Below are 8,106 nucleotides of genomic sequence, written 5' to 3'. Positions count from 1 at the left end.
AGGACCAAATTACCCTCTTTTTCTCTTCTACTATTGTACCAATGCAAAAATTAGTAATTTTACAAAGCAAATTGCAGTTGCTGTCAGCAACATCAGAGTTAGAGCTCAGGGTCTGAGTTTGCCTACACTTAAGTCACTGGTGATTTTACAGGGTCAGAAGAGTAGTTTTCATGGAAGCAGCTTTGTTTTTTTCCCTTCTCTCAGCTAAAGTTCACCTCTTTCTTGGGCATAACTTGAGTGATTTCAATTTTCTTTTTTTTGCAATGACAACCATCTGATTCCAGTAAAGATGAAGAAATATGAGTGAAGAGTTGATAAAAATTATGACTTTACTTTTAAAAGTAGTCATAAATAGACTATAGTTATGCATAATATTCTATGCATAAATAGAAAATGCTTTGATACCTTGGGCATCTCCATTCTAATGAAACAAGAACAGATTAGCTAGTTTTTGCATTACTTTGATATACTTGTTTAGTTTGTGAGACAGGCCATAGTCAAATCTCTGGCTGTGTTATACTTGTTTAGTTTGTGAGACAGGCCGTAGTCAAATTTCTGGCTGTGCAAAGACACTTTATCTCCTGTTTTGAAGATGATGAATAACCATTTCCTTCCCTTAAGCAGTTGATTCTAATCCATGTGCTAGGTACTTCTCAGTTCTTCCATTCTGAAAAGTCATATACCAGACTTCACAAACTACATTAAGTAGCAGCTGTAGAATTTATATTACTTTACTTTCTCCCTTAGGTTAAAGGTTATTACAGGTTTATTTGGGATTTTATTTTGAGGACAAGCCTGCAAATCTAAAAAGCATACAGAGATTGTTTTTGAAGTGGGCACAAAAAACAGCCAACAGAATACAGAGCAGATTTATTTCACTGTTACATAAATTGAGAGTACTCTTGCCAAAATAATTCATTGCCTTTTGGGGGGTTAAGTTAAGATTTCCTTGAGTTGCATTTAATATTAGAACCAAGGTTTCAGCAGGTAAATACTGTCTAGTAATGTGCAAAAGATGCCTTTGGCATCTGTCCCTTACAAAGATTTACGGAATATACTTGCACTTTGTCTTGTTCTTTTTTTTTTCCCCTTTTCCCTGCCCAAACCAACCCTTTCCTAAAACACCCTGACCATCATTGCTTTAAAATAGCAGTAGCACGAATTACTGTGCAGTCAAATTCTGGCTTTCCCTTTTCCCTGCCCAAACCAACCCTTTCATAAAACACCCTGAGCATCATTGCTTTAAAATAGCAGTAGTACGAATTACTGTGCAGTCAAATTCTGGCTTTGAAGGGATTGCTCTAACATGAAAGATCTCTGTGATCATGGTTCGTATTTTAATCCTACTTTGTGAAAGATTCATTTGTAAATGCTTTTCAACTTCTTTTTTTTTTTCCATAATGTTTTGGGGTGTGTACACTGATTTGAATGCAGACTCTTCCTCTGCAGTGGTTGTGCAGTTCTGCTGTGCATGTTGCTGTGCATGGCTTGAATGTTTCCTGGCATAAACTAATTACATTCTCAAGCACAGGTTTATTGGAAGTATCTTGAGGCAGGGATGTGGACTTGGCAAATACTGATGAGTCATGCAGTAATTTCTTCCCTGTAAATAACAGGAATTCTTAAGCATCTTGGCTGCTTTGAAGTCTGTTCAGAATGTGCTGGTTTGAATTTCCCAAAGGAAGGTCAGGAGCACCTGCAGATCATGCCATGCCTGTGCCTACCACTGCCTCGTTCAGGTGGAAGATTTTTAGGTTTGGGATAGATGAGTTTAGCTCTCCATAGCAGTAGGGCAAATGATTCTGTTTGCAACACTTGGGTTTGTTTAGTGCAGAATGCTTAAATACTCATCAAAAGGAGAAATTGCTTGGAAGGTTTAACCACGGGAGACTTTTAAGAAGTATTCAAAGCCAAGAGAAAGGTTCACATTAATTGGTAGTTGTTGAATTTTAATGCACTCAGCAGGATGTTAAAGACAAGAAAAAATCAAAGGTGGTTACAGAAATATATTCAATATAGTTTAACTAGTTGGGGAGTTTATATTGAGCAACAAAATAATCCTGTGATGCCTTTCTAAATTTCTGGTTCTGTCTTGAGTAGTGTTAACATTAGTGTCTTAGATGTGAAATGCCATTTTGTGCTTTTTTGCAAGTTCATCTTTTAGCATCCTGTAAAACACCTATAAGTGAAGCAAGTGAGGATGCATTGGCTGCTTGGAAACCTGTAAAACTCATCTGCATAGTGAAAGTAGTGCAGGAATTCACCTGTTGCTCCTGCACTGCTTGGAGAGTCATTGCAGGATTGTGTGCAGATATCTTCACAGTACTTTGTGGTTCTGGTCTCAGAGGCAAAAATGTTTTTTTCATGTTTGTTTGTGATATCCTTGTACACAGTCATCGTTGAACACTGGGCCAGTACTTGTAAGGAACATGTGGAACATGTGTACAGGCCATTTGACCTTTTTGCTTTGGCTTGGGAAGTCACCATGCTGGAAGATTCTCAGTGGTATAGTTGAGTCTCAGTAAAATCAAGTATCTCAGTTGTGATCCAAGACGTACTTCTGGTTTCTGTGGCTCCACCACTGGGATAGGTTTTACTAAATCAAAAGGATTGTGATTTCTCTTCTGACAGGAACCTCATGATGATTTTCATACAGCTCCTTCCCAGGACAATATCTATATAGTCCATTTTTTGAACTAAATTTCATCCTGTTGTCTCTTAAATTTAATTTCATCCTGTTGTCTCTGAAACTCATACCTGAAAGGACCAATATATTTTATTATTTTTTTTCTAATTCCCAGGTTAATTTACTGAATTCTATTCATGACAACTTCCATCAGTAAGTAATGGTCCTTTTTCTCTTGATAGTTGCAATGAGTAGTACAGTTGGTTGGAAAAATGGTCGTGGGAATCAGTTATAGGGGCTAAAAATTTCATAGAAGTTTTGAAACTCATACCTGAAAGGACCAATATATTTTATTATTTTTTTTCTAATTCCCAGGTTAATTTACTGAATTCTATTCATGACAACTTCCATCAGTAAGTAATGGTCCTTTTTCTCTTGATAGTTGCAATGAGTAGTACAGTTGGTTGGAAAAATGGTCGTGGGAATCAGTTATAGGGGCTAAAAATTTCATAGAAGTTTTTAGAATCATAAAAGTTTTAGAATCATGGTTTATAAAATAGGTTATTAATTCAGTTTAAGCCAGTTTGGGGAACCACAAACTTGGAATTACCTAACTTTTATAGCCAACATGTGTTTTTAATATCTGGCTCTTTAGATGTGGAAAGAAATCATTCAATCATTGTTTTCTTGGAGTTAATTTACATCTTTTTCTTCATTTTGTGAAGTTGTGGTTATTACATTATGTACTGGGATGTATTTCAGACATGTTTGTTATAAACTAATTCTGTATTTAAAGGTTTTGATGTAGTGTGAAGTCCTTAGGGGAAATCATGGTTCCCCTGGAAGCTCATGGTCAGATTCAGTCTGTGATGCAGCCAGTGTTTACTTTGCTCTGCATCTTTTTGACTTCAGGAAAACCAATCCAGTAGGAATTTTTGTCACAGCAATACAGTTCAGGAGAGTCATGGAGGAGGAGATGGCCATTTATATTTTTGGCCAATTATATATTTTTATAATTCTGTTATGAAATTCTAAGCTTTTTTTTTTGAGTCTATAAACTTGTGACCCTCTGTGGTTTTTTAATTTTCTTTTCCTGTTGTGTTATCCAAAACGTGTAGCTACAACAAACCCCAGGAATTAAGTATTTCAGATGTTTTCCTTTACAGCAGGGATTGTAGATCTATTTTGCTCAGTGATGAGATCCTTTAGGTTCTGTCCAGGCAGTAGAAACCAGCACTGTAATTGTCAGCTGGGGTTTGAATTGGGGTGTGTGTGCAGGGGGAGTTGCTTTATTTTTTCTTTGCTTTATTTTTTTCTTAATCTGTTGAAGATACGTTAAAGTCTAAAATAATTTCTAGGTTTTCCCTATTATGGCATGAAATGACTTTGTGGATATTCGCTGATCTCCTAGAGCTCTACTCACTTTCTTCATATTCAGAACAACTGTTTTTCTTAAAAGTTTATGCTTTTTAGTTAATAGCAGCTGATTTCTGTACAGCACATGAGAGCAAGGAACAGACTTGAACTGACAGGTAGAGCAGTTGTGATGAGCTCTGTAGGCTCTGTTCCCATCTCTTGGTAGCTTATACCAGCCAAGAGCTGCACTGTTACTGAAATCAGCCATTAAAAAGATGAAGTTTACATAAAACATGAAGCAAAGGGAATTCATGGATGTAGGTAAATGTGCAAGACAACAGTAGCTGAGACACAGTGTCCCACGTCTCTGATAGTTACTTTTTTTTCTTTGCAGAGCAATGGCATCTTCTGGTTCCCGTGAGCAGTTTTTACGGCAGATGGAGCAGATCGTGGAAGGCATCAAACAGAATCGAATGAAGGTCTGAGCCTCTTCTCACTTTCTTTGCTAGAACCTGAGAATTATTTCAGAAAAGCCTCTTGAGTAATAACTGTGCATGGAGAGATGTGTTATGTGAGGTGCAAATTAAGTGAGCAACTAACAAGTATTATTTCTTTTCATATCCCTAAGAAAGTTCTCATCACTAAATGTCAATGGATGGAGTAGAACAGAGGTGTTATAACACCTCTGTCTTGACAGGAAGCTTATATGCCTTAACTTCATTCTTGGCAGTGTAGTGATGTAGATGCTTGAGACTGTTGTGTGCCATTGAAGTCAGTGAGAGCTCTTCCCTTTGGATTGCATTGGTGCAGTCAAACCTGTGCCTCAGGCCCAGCTCCTCAGGCATCTGGAGCTCACTGGAGTTGCTTTCTGCTGCTGAAGAGAGTCAGCAGCACCTCAGAGCCCCAACAATCAGCTTCCCTTGTCCCAGTTGCAGCCCTCACCTGACATCTTGTTGAATCCACTCAGGTGGGATTTTTAACCTGGTTTAGAAAATGCTCAGCAATGCTGGTAAGTGTGGTGTGTCCACACAGTAAGTGAAAGGGGTTTGTGTGTGAGTAGAGCCCCAGAACTCATTCAGAGAGAGGACAGAACTGTTCTGGTAGCATTTGGGGACTATTTTGCAAATGCACAGCCTCAGTGGACCTGTGCTAAGTGATCTTGGGCCAATACAATCCACGAGGCCCAGTTGCAGCTCCAGGTAAAGCTGTCCACAAGCAGATTTGCACATCATGTGTAGGTTTAGGTACTTCTTGGTAATGGTAGTTACTAACTTGTAGCTGTTCTGTTACTTCACTCTTTTGTTTTCATACACAAACATTTACATTTCCTAAGTCCCATTAAGAGACTCTGAGATTCTTTTTTTTCTACAGAGCCAGAAAATTCTCAGTCATGGATTATAGCTGTACTTTGAGTTTAAATGAATGTATGATAGGCTATGAGTCAGTATATACTGTGGATTATAGCTGTACTTTGAGTTTAAACGAATGTATGATAGGCTATGAGTCAGTACATACTAGAGTGTGTACTGAAGGGGCATCTGTCCATTGGGCTGGTTTATCTTGATGGTTAAATAGAAACTTCAAGTGCAAAATACGATAAGCATGTGTGTAGAGAGAAACCAGAACAGGGAGCAGCTGAAGCTGTTATAAAGCTCTTCTGCACTAATAAACTCAGCTATGAAAATATGACATTTGCTATAGACAGCTGTGTTCACCAGAGAGGTGGCTTGTTCACTGCCTCTTTTTTGTTTGCAATGAATTATTTCTGTTTGCTTGACTTTTTATTTTGAGCAAGTACAGCATTGCATGGGAAGGCAAAGATGTCTCTTGCCCTCTGTGTTTGATGTAACCAACCAAAGCAAGAGCAGTGCTGCACCAAAAACCTCCTTTGGTTTTGGTTGGTTGTTTGGGCTTTTTTTCATTAATTTCACTGTATTGTCACTGTGGTAGGATTACTTGGTGAGCAAGAGGTGTGAGCCTTGGTTTAATTCCGAGTGCTGCCTGGAGTGCTATTGGTACTGGACTTCAGCATTAGGTTTTAAGTTTGTTTAAGAGCTGAGCTAAATGTTTATTGGGTTTAAGGCACAAGCCAGGGGTATCATTTATGAAGTATCTGTCTCCCATTGTGTTTATAGATGGTTGTTCCTTGTGCAGTATATCCATCTATGTGTGTATTCCATACACAGTGTATGATCTCTTACCCTTCCTTCATACCCATAGATGGAAAAGAAGAAGCAAGAAAACAAAATGCGAAGAGACCAGTTGAATGATGAATACTTAGAGCTTCTAGAAAAACAGAGGCTTTACTTCAAAACAGTGAAAGAGTTTAAAGAGGTAAGAACACTTTTGATAATGTCCAATGTTCAGTGACCCATTTTGGCTTGATCTGTGCATTAATATATGCACAAGATGTCCTGATGCTTATCTCACACCATGTTCATGGTGTATCTTGGTTATCTCCATGTGAGTCTTGGACTCTGAATTTGATTATGGCAATTCTTTCTCTGCTAGACTGGCTCCCCTCCATGTCACAGGGAGGATAATTTGTTAGCAAGCAAGCTGTGTATTTAGGTTTCCAAATGGAATCTCTTGAAGACCTATAGCACTTAGGTATTGGAGCAAAGGGGGTTGTGGAAATGTGTGTGAATAAGGGAGGAAATGCAGAGTCTTGGTAGTTAGAAGTACCTTAAGGAACCAGCCTGGTTGTCTAATGGCTGTGAAAGCACTGTTTTACACTTCATTGATTTAGCATTTCCCAAGCTTTTAATCATCATGTGCTTCTGTTAATTATTGTCTCTGGGAGAATGAATGACAAAGTTGTGCTGCCAGGCAGAAGCGGCATTTGGCTTCAGATGTTTGAGGAAAAACATCTTTCTGTAATTTGTCCTGCTTTGTTGTGTGACAGTTCCTTCCTGTGTCAGACAGTGCACTCTGGGAGAGTGACAGGCACTGTTCAGCTCCTTGTCTGACATACAGAATTTTACATCCTAGTTGTGGAATTTAGGTGGATTTCTTTATTTTTTTTAACCCATTTTTCTTCCATTCCCTTGTGAGGGAACTTCTACTCAGCCTTGCTACCCTTAAAATAAATGAAGTTGTGGTTGTGGTATTGAACACAGGTGCTGTGTACTGTGTAAATATATTCCTTGCCCTAGAGCTGTTCCCTGAACAGTGACTTTTTTTGAAAACTGTTGTGAAGTTCCAGATCACTTCCAAGTAATCTCCATTTCAGATTTATTCTATTTGTAAGTAAAAAACTGAATTTGCTTTAGCTTCTTGTCACAACTTCAGATGAATGGTCAAGCAGTGTTCCTTTTGGCTTGCATGTCCTAAAGTCTAATGAATATTACCATTGGAATAACATTATCATAAAATCATAGAATCAGCCAGGTTGGAAAAGACCTCCAAGATCATCAAGTCCAACCATACCATGGTTACTAGACCATGGCACTAAGTACCATATCCAGTCTCATCTTAAAAACCTCCAGGGATGGTGAATCCACTACCGCCCTGGGCAGCCCATTCCAATGCCTGATCACTCGCTCTGTAAAAACTCTCTTCCTAGTATCTAAACTAAACCTCCCCTGGCAGAGCTTGAGTCTGTGCCCTCTTGTCCTCCTACTGGTTGCCTGGGAGAAGAGACCAAACCCCACCTGACTACAACCTCCTTTCAGGGAGTTGTAGAGGGTGATAAGGTCTCACCTGAGCCTTCTCCAGGCTAAACAACCCCAGTCTCTCGGCCTGTGTTCATAGGTGTTCCATTGCTCAGATGATTTTTTTTGTTTCCCCTCTCTGGACCCACTCCAATGGGTACATATATTTCTTGTACTGAGGACACTAGACCTGGATGCAGGTGGGGGCTCCCCATATTCCCTGAGGAGTCATTGGCCTTCTTGGCCACCTGAGCACACTGCTGGCTCATGTTCAGCTTTCTGTCTATCCAAACTCCCAGATCCCTTTCTGCCTGGTGCTCTTCAGCCACTCTGTCCCCAGCCTGGAGCGCTGCATGGGATTGTTCATTATGTATGAATCCGAATTATCTTCAGCTCATCACTTGCTCCAGACTACTTTGGAGTTTGGAGAACTTTCAAAATAAAGAGTTTGGTTCTGTTAATGTGGAGATA

The sequence above is a fragment of the Acanthisitta chloris genome, unplaced genomic scaffold (assembly GCF_000695815.1).
Source record: "Acanthisitta chloris isolate BGI_N310 unplaced genomic scaffold, ASM69581v1 scaffold18318, whole genome shotgun sequence".
NCBI classification, from domain to species: domain Eukaryota; kingdom Metazoa; phylum Chordata; class Aves; order Passeriformes; family Acanthisittidae; genus Acanthisitta; species Acanthisitta chloris.
Note: the sequence above shows the minus strand (reverse complement) of the source record.